Source organism: Homarus americanus, unplaced genomic scaffold (genome assembly GCF_018991925.1).
Source record: "Homarus americanus isolate GMGI-L3 unplaced genomic scaffold, GMGI_Hamer_2.0 scaffold57980, whole genome shotgun sequence".
NCBI classification, from domain to species: domain Eukaryota; kingdom Metazoa; phylum Arthropoda; class Malacostraca; order Decapoda; family Nephropidae; genus Homarus; species Homarus americanus.
Window position 1 is genome coordinate 22,849,766 of NW_024716703.1, and position 14,185 is coordinate 22,863,950.

At 43.6% G+C, this 14,185-nt stretch overlaps 1 protein-coding gene across 1 annotated transcript in view; it reads left to right on the top strand.

Moving 5' to 3' along the window:
• Positions 1-12,864, top strand: part of LOC121858335 (max dimerization protein 1-like) — a 149,908-nt gene extending 137,044 nt beyond the window's left edge. Inside the window, exon 5 of the mRNA XM_042354731.1 lies at positions 12,647-12,864. The gene's annotated coding sequence lies outside the window, so the exon portion shown is untranslated. The remainder of the gene's footprint in view (positions 1-12,646) is intronic.
• The last annotated feature ends 1,321 nt before the right edge of the window (positions 12,865-14,185 follow it).

The window sequence follows — 14,185 nt, forward strand, 5'->3', positions numbered from 1 at the left end:
CATTGTACCAACAGCCTCATCATCGTTACAGCGCCCTCTCCAGGTACTAAAGGTAACTGCAGTGATTTTCTCTCCAATTGACGATGTAAAAGTCAGCTTATGACGCCACTTCAATAAAAACATATTAGACTATAATTATAATTAGGCCAAAGGTCAGAGGGTTACTTCAAGCTTGGCCTCCATAGTGTAGTCCACGTTGAGCTGTTTATTGCACCCATAAAGACATTGATGTGAGGTAGATCAGCATAAAGCGACCGTTAAAAGAAATGGATGAATGTATAATGGCAACAGTAACACTTACGAAATTAGACATGTAGAGTGACGTATAACAGCCATACTGACGGTTATAAAGTTATTTCACCTTTATTACTGATAATAAGAATATATTGAGTGATACTGTACTTACGAAAAGAGAGATTGATTTGTTTTGTTTTCCAGTCAAGTCTTCTCGTCACTCTGCGTGGTGTCAGGCTGCCTTGCTCGTTATCATACCACTTTTACCCCCTCCTCCTGTGCTCCGGATTATGTCCCTTTCATTTGCGTTGCGTAATTGCGCTAAACCAATTCCTACTTGTTCCTCTTCACTCTCTTTTATTCGCTAGTATTTGGTGTTGTAGTGGCCATATTATACTGGGATGGGGTTGGCCTCGGGGGTCAATGGTGATGTTAGACAACTTGTAAAGTCATTAACGCGGGAGAGTGGGTGTGAAGGGTGTGTTAGGGGCGCGCCAATTTAACTTGCTCCAGTCCTTCGGTGAATATCACGCGCGAAAAGCAATCCGACCACACTCGCCTGAGGATTTGGGTGCAATATTTGAAAGTGGCCGCCGAGTTTGAGGAGCGACGCAGCAATCTCAAGACAGTGGAAGAGCAGCGCCACCAGCGGAATTAACAGGAACTTGTATGGAGATGGAGACTTGCTCCTCCATTTAGAAACTTGAGTGCCGAGCTGGATGTTGCCGGAAGATAGTGGGAAGACTTGGCAGATTCCTTAAGCTGTTTCCAATTGGAATTTATGTGGATTTTTTTTTCGTCTTCAATATAAACAAAAAAAAAAACACTTCGTATCTGCTATCGATGCACAGTATTTATTTTATTATTACCCCTTATGTACTAAAACAGGAGAGAGAAACACCTTAATGGCGTCTTGTAAATGAGTGTATATTGGAGTAAAATTATTGCCAAATTTCTCTCCATTTCATCCCGCAATATTTGATGATTATTTTTTTTGCTCTCTCTTCTTCAGGGGCTGACCTATAATGACGTCCGTAACCTTTCAACAACTAATTAATTACTTTCCACGAGTTTAGGTTGTGGTGGCTTTCTGGCTCTGGTGTAGCAGTGGATCGCTGAGGAAACTTCTAACTTAATTCCTCCTCCTGGTTCTATCGCTCTTGTTGTTCACTGTGTTTAAAGAAAAAAATAATAATAATTACATACACCGTCAGCAGATAACGAAAATAAATATTGTCAAGCTTATTTTACAAACGTCCACACGAGTTCCTTTTAAACAGTGTGAGGAATTTAACACATTTTCCCCCTATTTCCCAAGAACATCCACTTTATCACTCAAGCTTCTCGGTGACTGGTGCTACTGCTAAGGCTTAACATATATTACTTCTGCTGGAGGTGTGTGTGTGTGTGTGTGTGTGTGTGTGTGTGTGTGTGTGTGTGTGTGTGTGTGTGTGTGTGTGTGTGTGTGTGTGTGTGTGTGTGTGTGTGTGTGTGTGTGTGTGTGTGTGTGTGTGTGTGTGTGTGTGTGTGTGTGTGTGTGTGTGTGTGTGTGTGTGTGTGTGTGTGTGTGTGTGTGTGTGTGTGTGTGTGTGTGTGTGTGTGTGTGTGTGTGTGTGTGTGTGTGTGTGTGTGTGTGTGTGTGTGTGTGTGTGTGTGTGTGTGTGTGTGTGTGTGTGTGTGTGTGTGTGTGTGTGTGTGTGTGTGTGTGTGTGTGTGTGTGTGTGTGTGTGTGTGTGAACAGCTGACGAACAGGTGAGACGACTATACGCTTCTACTGTAATTTCGCTTTAATAATAGAGAATTGGAGACAAGTTGGGGCTGGTATGTCGATATTACACGTCTGTGGCTCTGTGAAACCCTTCATCAGTATCCTTCCCCGGGGATGGCTTTGACGACCTAAGAACTCTGGTCCAAGTGAGAGACATCTCGTAAAGAGTTATTGACAGCAGGTGAATAAGTCTTGGGGAACTTGGTAGCCGGGTGTTGGCGAGTTTGGACGACTTGTGAGTAAGTCATAGACAGCCACCCACCCCTGTCAGTTCCGTCTCCCTCCAGTCACACCTGATGTGATGGAGATGCAGACAGGTAATGGACAGATGGATGGATATAATATGTATTGTTGTAGGATGGGATATGGATTTAAGTATATCGAAAGAGTAATGACGCAAGTTGTAGAGGAGGGAGAGGATGCCAAGTTGAAGAGAGGAAGTGAGACATTTGGAGAACTGGAAGTGGAGAGGAGAAGGTGAAGGGAGTGAGGCTGAGTCTTAGGTTGATAGCGGGGGAAAAAGGGATAAAGTTTTCGAAGCAGGTGAGAAAGAAAGACGAGAGATGTTAAGTAATTATTAAAATGCCAAACTATGAATAATCGGAGAGTCCGTGTACGTGCGTGCGTGCGTGCGTGTCCTCTTTTTATGTTGTGTGCATATCTTTCTCCTCTGCAGTCGTTTCCGTGCGTCTAGAAGTTTGTGTACATGGACGCGTATGTCTGCCCTGAATGTATTTGCTTCCTTGAGTCTCTTTGAGTTAGTTAAGAAGAGGAGGGTCGAGCTAATGAGGAGGATGAGGATGAGGTAGTGAAAAAATAAGGTGGGTAGAATTAATGAGGAGGGGTAGGAGGAGGTTGAGTTAGTTGAGAAGAGGAGGATCCAGGTAATGAAGAGGAACTTGCTCCAATGGAGAAGAGTTAATAAGGAGGAGGAGGAGGAGGTTGGGTTAAGAAAGAGGAGGATTGATGTAATAAGGAGGAAGAGGAAAGAGGGCCGAGTTTGAGTTAGCGAGGTCATGAGTGTGTGTGTGGGGTGCATGTAAATGATAACCTGTGAAAGTGTTGATTGGCATATCTAGCCATCGTGTCGAGACGTGTGGCTGTGTGGGGTCAAAAGGGCGTGGGAGGTGACCAGCCCGCCGTAGTCTGCATCATTATCTCTTGACGTTTTTGTTGATGTATGTAAGTAGAGAGGTGTGGTGTTGTGGGGGTGTTGGAGGAGAGAGAGGTGTGGTGTTGTGGGGGGTGTTGGAGGAGAGAGAGGTGTGGTGTTGTGGGGGGGGTGTTGGAGGAGAGAGAGGTGTGGTGTTGGAGAGTTGGGAGGGGGGGCGGGTGTTGTTGGGTATAGATCGAGGATTGTTCATGTCACGACTCACTTGACGGAGACATTCAAGGGTCGAGAGGACGCCGTCTGATCTGGTCCAGTACAACCCAGCCCAGTCCGACTCGACCCACATCGAATCGATCCGATTTTATCCAATCCGAGCCTACCTAACTTGATCTAACCCCATTCGACCCGAACGAATCCAACCCATCCCCCTACACCCATCCTCGATTGAAAGTCAGCTCAAACAGACCCAAGCTAACCTATGTAGGCATCGTGCCGGACTTTTAACTTTTCTCTGCATAATTTAACCAAATCGGTGTTAAGTTAATGTGATGAAAAATGCAGAGATTACTGACGTAGCTCCGTCAGCAGTTTTACGATCGTCAAATGCTCTGAATATATTCTTTTCTACAAGTAAATATGCCACTAATTAAACCATATTAAGAATGTGGCTCACATTTTGGTCTAGGTTATTGGTGCTGTTTTACATTAGTATTTTTGTTTTGTGTTTTTTATTATATTGAAGATTTTACTAATGCTCATGTGTGTTTGCTGAAGCACCAATTATTTCACGTGCTGGATGACTTTGCAATGTATAGATACTGTTAGTCATGATAACATTTAATAAAAAAAAAGTTTTTAAAAAAATACAAATATTTTTTTCTTCTAATAATTCTGTGAGGTTAACGACTGGTCGTGTGGGGACGACACCAAGTCAACCTCACCAGCCTGGAGGAGGTCGGCAACAAGGAAGGGGCACGGTTGTGGGTATCAGGCTGTGGGGTGGGTGCTGATTGAGGGTGTCAGGCAGGGGGGCTGATTGAGGGTGTCAGGCGGGGGGCTGGGTGAGGGCGTTGGGCCGGGCGTGGGAACAAAAAAGTCAGGCAAAAGATATCATCGGTGAGTCATTGTTGTTGTGATCACATCTTAGAAACCCGGAGTCCTGTCCCTGACGCTATGATTTTATGGTTAGTGCCGTCACACACCTGGTGATGCTCAGCAACATGGTGGCAGAATATGGGAAAAAATAAACAGGACTTATAATACTATGGGCGGCAGGGCAACCTTCATCATCATATGAGTGATTTTATCGAATGGAATAAATCTGTCTCCCAGGAGCCTTATTGTTAAAAAAAAATCGAGCGTCCTGTTCTTTCCTGTACCATTGGATAAGAGGGCATATAATTGTAGTAGATTTATCAGTGCAATATGACGCCGTAGAGGTCACGAGCACTGTGTTGCAACATTCGTGTGTCAAAGGTGATATGTCATACATCCAGTTTCGTGGAAATTTTGCGGATCATCTGAAGATTAGCCACCCAGCTTATTTCACCTAAAGATTATCCACCCTAATACTCGCTTATCCTAACAATAAGATAACCTAATCAAACATACCCTATCCTAACTTAACCAAACACTAACTTAACCAAACACACCCTAATCTAATCTTACTAAACCTACCCTAATATTACCTAAAACTTAACCAAACACACCACAACCTAACCTGACTTAAGAAAGACGTAGATGGGGGCCCGTGTAGTGGGTGGGTGGGGAAGGTGTGGTGCGTGCCTTACTGAGTGACTAGGGCGACGGTGAGGGGGGGGTTAGGTAGGCAGATAGAGGTGGTTAGTGGGTGGTGAGGATGATAATGGCAACTTGTGTATAGTGACGGAGGTGGTGGTGATGGTGTCTTGTAGCTAATTATAATGGTGATGGTGGTCAGTCACACATCTCACGCGCACCTTTGGTCTTCTAGCTGGGGTTCTCAAACTTTTTTTCAACCAAGGATTCCTTATATACCATGACGCATACAAATATTGTCAGTTTTCAAAGAATAAATCATAGTCCAAAGCATTTGTTCATTTCAACTCAAATCCAAAATATCCTGTGAATTGGAATTGCCAAATCTCTCACAAACGTTAAACGCACTATTTCTCAAAAACTTTTCGCGGACCTCTGGGGGTTAGAGACACTCGAGAATCTAGAGTGTCTCTGTTCCCCTGAAACCTAGCGCTTTGATTACTGTGTTTTAGAAGGAAGAAAAAATGTGGACGTTTCAAAGCAGGTGGTGATATACTGATTTGTCTTATTAAATAATAGACATAAATAAAAATTGTTAGGTTATAATGTGTATTAGAGTGAAGTGCGGTACATTATGTGTTAGAGAATAATACACTGCGTTAACCCATATGCTAAATAATACACATTCATCATATACTTTTGCGTGTGTCAGTTTATACGTATTTCATGTCGTCGCAGTTAGAGATCAGACACTGGTAAATTTGATCAAACCACGAACGGCTAGCGTACGATTTAGTGTATTTTAACTCTGATGTGTTCATTATATCATATTTATTATTTTAAGCTCCTTTTTCATTTCCGGTCATTCATTATATGAAAACATCACCACTGATATTGGCAAGCATAATCATGTTTGTCGAGACAAAAGAGATGAAATCTTTTGTGATTAGCGGACACGTGTCTGATACAACCAATTAAAACCATTCTATTAATGTAGCTTTAGCGTCAGGTCCCGTTTATGTTTCCTCATTATTAACGCTATACAATGTTTGGGGTAATTTGGGGGATAAAATAGCTGTTTACTCTTATGATATTATGTAAGGTATAAAGTACAAGCAGTATTTATTATACCCAGAATGTCGTGTATATATCACACACAATGGTAAGGGTTATTTCAGGTGTATACACAAGACGCCCATGGTGTGTCTGAGTGTGTGAGTAGGACCAAAAGTCACGCCATGTCACCTATGAACTTTTAAGGTAGAAAAATTCATCAGGTTTCGGGTGGAATAAATCTCCCTAACCCAGGTGGATTTTTCTACACTATATAACTTTAGAAGTTAGGTGAAAGGTTCAAAGTTGATACAACACTTGTGATTTCTGGTCCTTTAAACATACTATTAACCTCTGCTGTACACACACACAGACATACACAAAAACAGTATCGTGTTAAGCTTTGCCATTGTTAGAAGTTCGTCAGTGATGATCGCAGATAACAGTGTAACTTTGCTGTAGTATCTTTCACCACCAACCACACAACCACAGGCTATCTTTGGTGTTTCCTCAACATGCATTTTTTTTTGTCAGTTGATGCGATTCTTTATTTTTTTTTTATCAAGCAAATCAAAATAAATTTTAGCAATTTCTCAATCTGCTCAATCAGAAGAAATTATAGTTTCATTTCACACACTAATGATTATATTGCATATGTACAACTTTTATTTAAAATTATGTACATTTCTCCATATCATCGTAAAATACAAGCGACAAGACTATAAACGACTCGGTGCTGCAACGGCGTACATGTTAGGCTGTGGTTGTGTCTTCCTGGCGAGCGATAAAACACCCACTACGGCCAATCTCCGTCATTATCTCATACCGACCCACTGATACAACGCATGAAACAAAAATGCCGCACATCAAGTTGCTTCCATCAGTAAATTTATGTTTATTTTAACTATTAGTGAAAAAAAACCCTCCAGTAACCTGATACAGGTCTGTTAAAATAGTACCTGTTATACTCCTATTAGTGGCGGGGGGGAGGTGAGGAGGGGAGAAGTTAGACAAGCTGGTGGGGAGGGAGTTGCAACTCCCTTCCCCCCGCGCAGCGTGCCTGAGAATTACGCCGTTGCAGCTTGCAAGCCTCGGCCTCGGGAAGCGTGGGTGTAGGGAACGCGCTCTGTGCCTCCTCCTGGGACCTGTAGCCGGAGCTAGGAGTCACCTCACCTAGGGAGAGAGAGCGGGGGGGGGGGACATGTTGCCTCCTCCTATGCCCTGCAACCAGATCTAGGAGCTACATCACCAAGAGAGGGGAGAGGGGGACGCGCTGTGCCTGCACCTGGGACCTGCCGGAGCTAGGATGGTGGTGGAGACTCATGAATATGTTTTAATGGAAGGGGAAGGTATGACGTACGGGAAGGTCGGGGCTTGAAGTTACGAAGGATGGGTGCATATGAAAGATAAGGAAGGGCGTTGGCGAAGTAGAGAAAAGCTAGAGTATAGATAAACAAAGAGAGATGGAGAAGAATCGAAGAAGGAGGATGCAGAGTCGGTGAGAGGCAGGATGAAGGAATGGTAGGAGTCTAGCCCGAGTGGGAGTGGGGGATTTAACAAGGAACTGTGAGGCGTGACATAACCTTGTCAGCGGCAACCCCTTCTTACCACCCACCGCTGGGGCTCCCTTCAGGTGAAACTACCACAGGTAACCTCGACCGGCATGTCCTTAAAGAAAAGTGGAATGACGTTTGATTTCTTGTACGTCCATGATATAGCGAAATATACAGAGACACAAATATACACAAATGGACTGACCTTGACTTGTGCAGCATACACCTGTACCGCCGCTACCACCGTTACATAATTTAAGATGTACAGGCAACCTCTCCCTCAGTGAGGCCATCAACCAAGTACTGAAATGTTCCGCTTGTTTGCCCAGCTGCGGTGGAGGTGGCTCACGTCCAGCTAGCTAGCTAGCCAAGCAGATATTGTTTACCCAACGTCAAACTTTGTGTATTTGTAAAACATCCGCAACACAACATCCCTTTAAGGTCCCGCCCTGTCCCAGTAACGTAGACAGGTTCAGGTTTGCCTAATTCGGGTGAAGTTTGGAGGCGGGACACCCTATCAGCCATCATGGAGACCGGCTGCACCTACCCCGGGATATCCTGGTTAACGGGGCTCTATTGCGGCTGGGACTGACCACCTGTACTTTACTAAAATCTTCTAAGTTAACTTATAGTTGATAAATAAATAATATAAGACAGGAAGACTCGATGTCAGAAAACAGTGAAGATAGATAGAAGAGAAGAGGGACGAGAACTCTTTGGGAGGGATAAAGACACAAGCCTCCAGAGAACAGTGGAGGAGGATATGTTTTTGTGGCCAGAAGTGAGAAAAGGAATGATAATAAAACACAAGGAAAAACTAACCTTGTGCCCTTGAACATCATTCCCACAGAGTTATTAGGATACAAGTTAAAAAGAAGATATTCACAGCGGATATAAGTGTTTTTCTACTCTGTGTCTCCTCACACGGTGAAAACAACGCATTTTCTTGCGGAAATGTTGAAGGTTATCACCCAAATAGATAAGGCGGGCCAATTTTCAGTGTTAGGTAATGGTGATACTCTGAGCGTAAAGCTGGGTTTCATAGTGTGCGTATTTGGGTCCTCTTGAAAACAGGGAACGTCCCCCAAAAATCATTATTAAATAAATTTATTCTCAACAATAGCATAATTCTAGTGTAAAATAAAGCAAGCATGAAGCGGATGCAAGGTAAACAGTCTAGTATATCAACACCAGAAAGACCTCTTACTGTAGGAAAGAACATAATCGCCACAGCTCAACCTAACTCCCTGATTACTTAAGAATGCTTCCGACTTGAGTGAGACGCAGACCAGAGATGACGGTGAGTAACAACTCGGATTTGGCGTTGGAGTTGGTGAAAGGAAAAAACTTTTAGGACATTGTGCTTGGTATAAGACTGACATCAGTTAAAACACATGTAGTTTAAACTATTATAGCGATATTGATACATGGTAAAGATGTTTTCGACTAAGGTACGTAAAACATTTGACGCCACCAATACATTGGTGTGGTAAGCACGGTAATGCCAAGACTAAGAAGGATAGAAGACATCCAGGAAGCCATAGAAAAAGGAAGTATACCATAATAGAGACTGTTGAGCCAGCTAAACACTTTCTTCCCCGATAGTTCGATAACAGACAATCTATTATGATAAAATTAAGAAATGCAAAACAATGCGACTTGGGTTCAGGCATCTATCTTCACTCGTTGTCATCAGGGCTGCCTGGCTGCAGTATTTATGTTTCCATTGTAAACCTGCGACGGATCCACCCAACTATATGAAATAGATGCAGTTAAAACGACTTATTAAAGCCTCAAAACATCTTGTACTCATTTAACATATTTATAAGTCTCTGATACTCAACGTTCACATCATTCACCGATTATTTCAAGTGCTCATCATATGATTTTTTTTGTTTAATGTGTAACTGTGCCGCATATTTAACTCCAATATGAAATTATTCTCAAATGCAAATTCAGGAACTAACCTTTCAATATTTCTCTTATGGCTTTAAACTGTGAAGTTTGGAATCGTTAGATTAGATCAAAACGACCACTAAATATTTTTCACAAGTTTTTAAGCTCTGCTTTTCAGTAATATCAAAGAAAAACTTTACACCACATTTTAATCAAACTGGGATAAGTGTTGTTAGGAACCTAGACGCCTCTCCCTTCTCTGGCACCTAAGGAGAAGATTCACTTAACTCCTAACCCCCAGAGTCCCAGCCAGCAACCAGCGCCAACCCCCAGGCAGACTGTGACAGGTCGAGGCGGAATTCTCTCCACTCGAGGGTAAATTGCGCACGTCCGCTGAGCTAACATGCAGCCTCAGCACCCAGGTGTTGCATTAACACAGATGACGCAAGTTTATTTTCAGAGTTTGACTTCCTGAAGGTGTGCAAGTTTAGGTCATCACTACCGGGTTACCCACAAGTGTTCCTACCCTGCACTGGTGGGCTAAACTAGGTCTGGTGGTGGAAGAGTTGATAGATCACCTGGACGTTCGTCCTCCCAGCTTACTTTACCTGAAGATTAATCCCCGTTACACTACCCCTACCTATCCTAATCTAACCCCCAACCTAACGTAACCTAACTCCCCCAGGTAGCGTTAGGATGATCGATCTTCAGATGAAATAAGCTAGGGAGAAATTTGACTTGTGTTTTTTCCACTAAGCACCTCGCCAAACAAGTCGCTGCAATAACACGGAAGAATACGACACAACACACTTCAAGGTAATTAGTCCCCCCTCTCAACCCCCATCCATTACCCCCACCCCCCTCGCCCCTCCATCCCACACCACACCAGTACCTCCTCAGCGACCCTCTTCCCTCACATCTACCCTCCTCTTCACTCCACTCATCCCTCCCAACTATAACCCCCCCCCTTCCCTTCATTCTTTCCTCCCGTTCTTCATTGTAATTCTTCACTCTCTTCTCTCGTTCTTCCTCCCTCTGCTTAATTTTTCTCACACTCTTCATCCCTCATGTGCCTCCCCCGACACATCCTCCCCGACCTCTGCCTTACAGGAACCTTCCGCCGGTTGCTGTTACTTGCATTACAGCCCACCAAGTCCCTACGAGATTGACTGTCCATCGTCCACCTCTCATACCATCACAGTGAATATATTAGTGTGCTAACTACATTAGGCTTATTATGTTTTCATTTATTAATTACTGTTCAAAACCTGCGTTCAATGTTGTATCTAAACCCCATTCGTTTACCTGGCAATGTATCGGGGGTATTATTATTATTATTATTATTATTATTATTATTATTATTATTATTATTATTATATAGTTTAACTTCTCTTACGATGACACACACACACACACACACACACACACACATACACACATATATATATATATATATATATATATATATATATATATATATATATATATATATATATATATATATATATATATATATATATATATATGAGAGAGAGAGAGAGAGAGAGAGAGAGAGAGAGAGAGAGAGAGAGAGACCCTTATCGGTTGTATATTTGAGCAAACTTGTGATTTAGGTCTCGGTACCGGACATCTGTGGCCTTATAATATTACTCGAGATCTTGCGAGACCACAAATTGATTTTTTTTCAGATCAGCTGGTTAAGTATAGGTTCAGGTAGGAGCAGTCATCTCCCTTTGGGTTACTAATCCATTAATTCACCATAAGTTGGGATTTCCTGGATCTCGGTCTCGGACTTAGTGGTCTCGGCTACATTACTGGTGCACACATGCCAGTACGGATGAGCAGATAATGTACTGTACACATGTGTTTGGTTGTTGTTGTTGCGGTTGTTGTTGTTGTGATCGGTGAGGGCGTTGATAGTGAGGGCGATCTTGTTGAGTGTGAGTCCTATCAGACGTCGTTACACTGTTGGCAACACTAGCCAGGCACATGTAGGGTCTTGTTCTGGTGCTGTTGTTCTTACTGTTGTCACGACAATACTGCTTCAGGTGATAGCATCGCAGGTGGGTGTGTGGCTGTATGTTGTGTGAATTAGATGGGTGGGTGGGTTGGCTGTTGCGTGAGTTAGGTGCTGGGTGGCAGGTGGGCGGTCGGGTATGACTGTTGCGTGAGTTAAGTGCTGGGTGGCAGGTGGGTGGGTGGGCGCTTTCATTGATCGTCAGGGTTGTTAATGAGTGACCAGCGGGGCGGGGATCATGGGTTGTTGTGTTCTCTGCTGGACCAAACACCGCTTTGTTTGTCTCTCTGCCTTTCCGTGTGTGTGTGTGTGTGAATTTTCATTTTGTGCGTACCTTTTGTGTTTTTTCGTGTGTGTATGTCTGTAATGGGCGGGGTGGCCGAGTGGATAAATCACTTGCCTCCTGACCCCCAACGGTCACCTGTTCGATTCCCACGGCCGGCCACTGATTGGGGCGGCCCCAGACTATCCAGCTGCAGAAGGAGTTTATGACTTTTCAGTTAGGGAAGTAAAGGCAGTGCCCGGCCACTCTGTGTACTGGAGGCTTAGTCTTCTGTGTGCTGCGTCCCTCCTGGACCGTCAGGAAATAAGTTACATGCTATACTTTACCTTCCCTTGTAAACATTTTCTCGTTAAGACTGTAACACATGAGAGGTTCAGAGACAAGAGGACCCGAGGGTGTAACAAAAACTAGTAATAATATTAATCCTTTCGTTTTCATTCCCGATTACTGAGATATAGTATTTGTATAGGTGTGTGCGTCCCCATTGCTATCTGTGCGTTTTTGCGTCCGGCCATCTGTCCACCCCTAAGCCGCTGGGCTCGGACATCCGTCATTCAGGAGATCCGTGTGTGTATCTATCCGTTCGCCGGTACGTTCGTGCGTCCATCCGTCTTTAGTGTAACCTACTGTGTTAGAATTTTTCATAGGGGATGTACCCACCAGCCTCGCCCACATTTACTTTATATAATTTTTATCTTTTAATCTTTGTGTTTACATTTTTGGAGCACATAAAACTGTTCCTCAAACAAGAGCGTGTCGACCTTTGTAGCAGTGTTTGTGAAGCGGTGGTCACTGTTTTCCGTGTGATTATCTTTTACCAGATGTGTTTGGAGGTCCCCCACGCACGACCTCCTGTCACCACTCGAGTCAGACATACACTGTTAACGGAAGGAAGTATTTATGTAATAATTAATGTGTGTTAATATAAAACATTTGAAACACATTTTTTATTAATAAAAAATATCTATATTGAAACTGTGTCCTGTACTTGTAGGTGTGACGGCCCGATAGGGTACACAACGAGGCAGTGTGGCCAGCACTGGACTCATAGCTGGATTGACTAGCGGGACCTCCAGCGCCAACTAGCAACTGGAGGGTAACACTGTATCCACTCGGCCACCACATCCCAGTCATCAGTATCAGAATATTTTAAATCCTGGGATATATTGTAATACCTTACTCACTCTTAATAAAGTTTTCATTTGGTGTTCAGCGTCTTGTATAATTTTAAAGTGAAGTATTATAATGAGCTAATAAAATAGCTGGCCATTGAGAGGTTTATATGCTGTGCCAAAAAACAAAATCCAGCTGTCCGTAATATTTTATGTTAGTTGGATTATAACATTTTCATGTGTGCCTTTGAAAAATATTTTGAAAAGATAACTATGAATTCTAGTTTGAAAATAAATAATGAAAAGGTCATTCATGGAGTCATTTTAATTTAATATCTTTCAAGCCTGTCATGCCGGCTGTCGGTGGAGCAGTGACGCTTTTTGTCTGTTTGTGTCTTTTAACGTTATAGGTTCTGTACAATAACGTCAGCTTTAACCACCATCTTCACCAAATATTAATAGCAATGTTCCCTAAAAAGTCAAAGTTAATGTCACAGAAGGTCGTCGACACCTGGGTAAACCAAACTCGGCGGCTCCATCACTGCGTGTGTCCCCAGTACTCTTGTTCATCAGTGTTGGGTATTATAGCAGAGTGAGTGAGAGTGGTGGAGGCACTGTAAGGAGGTATGGTGGTGGAGGCACTGTAAGGAGGTATGGTGGAGGCACTGTGAGTAAGGAGGTATGGTGGTGGTGGAGATGAGTAATTATAAATGTGTAATGTAGGTTGCCAAGGGCGCCGGCTCGTGCCTGCAGCACCCAGGAGGGACACCACAATACAACAACCACACTGAGAGGGGCACCACCACCACTACACTGAGAGGGGCACCACCACCACTACACTGAGAGGGGCACCACCACCACTACACTGAGAGGGGCACCACCACCACTACACTGAGAGGGGCACCACCACCACTACACTGAGAGGGGCACTACCACAACACATGTTTACCACTTCTTTCCCTGGTGATAGCGGCAGATGTTGTCAAGAGATTCCTCCCTCCCTCCCTCCCTCCCCCACCAACGCCCTTCTGAGGGGTTGATGTGAGATATTTCAACTCTCAACTCAAATAGACTAGAGTGAGGGAGATGGCAGCTCATCCCACAGGAGGCTGGTGTAATATAATCTATTTAGTTCTAGTCCCATACGTTAGAGTGAGAGAGACTGTGATACCTCTCGCCTCTCTGGAATTACAGTGAGAGATATGTTGACCTTCAGTGCCAACAAGATAGGCTCTCTGTCTCTCTCTCTCCCTCCCCCTCTCTCTCTCTCTTTGGTAGTACAGGCAACCTCACCTCCCTCATCTTCCCATCAGAAAGGCAGAGCGTAAAAGATAGGTTTAATGTCTCCCTCACATAGTTACGTGAGAGAACATTGAGTGTTCCTCATGTGCAATGGTGGTAGGAAGAGGAGGGTGTTGTTA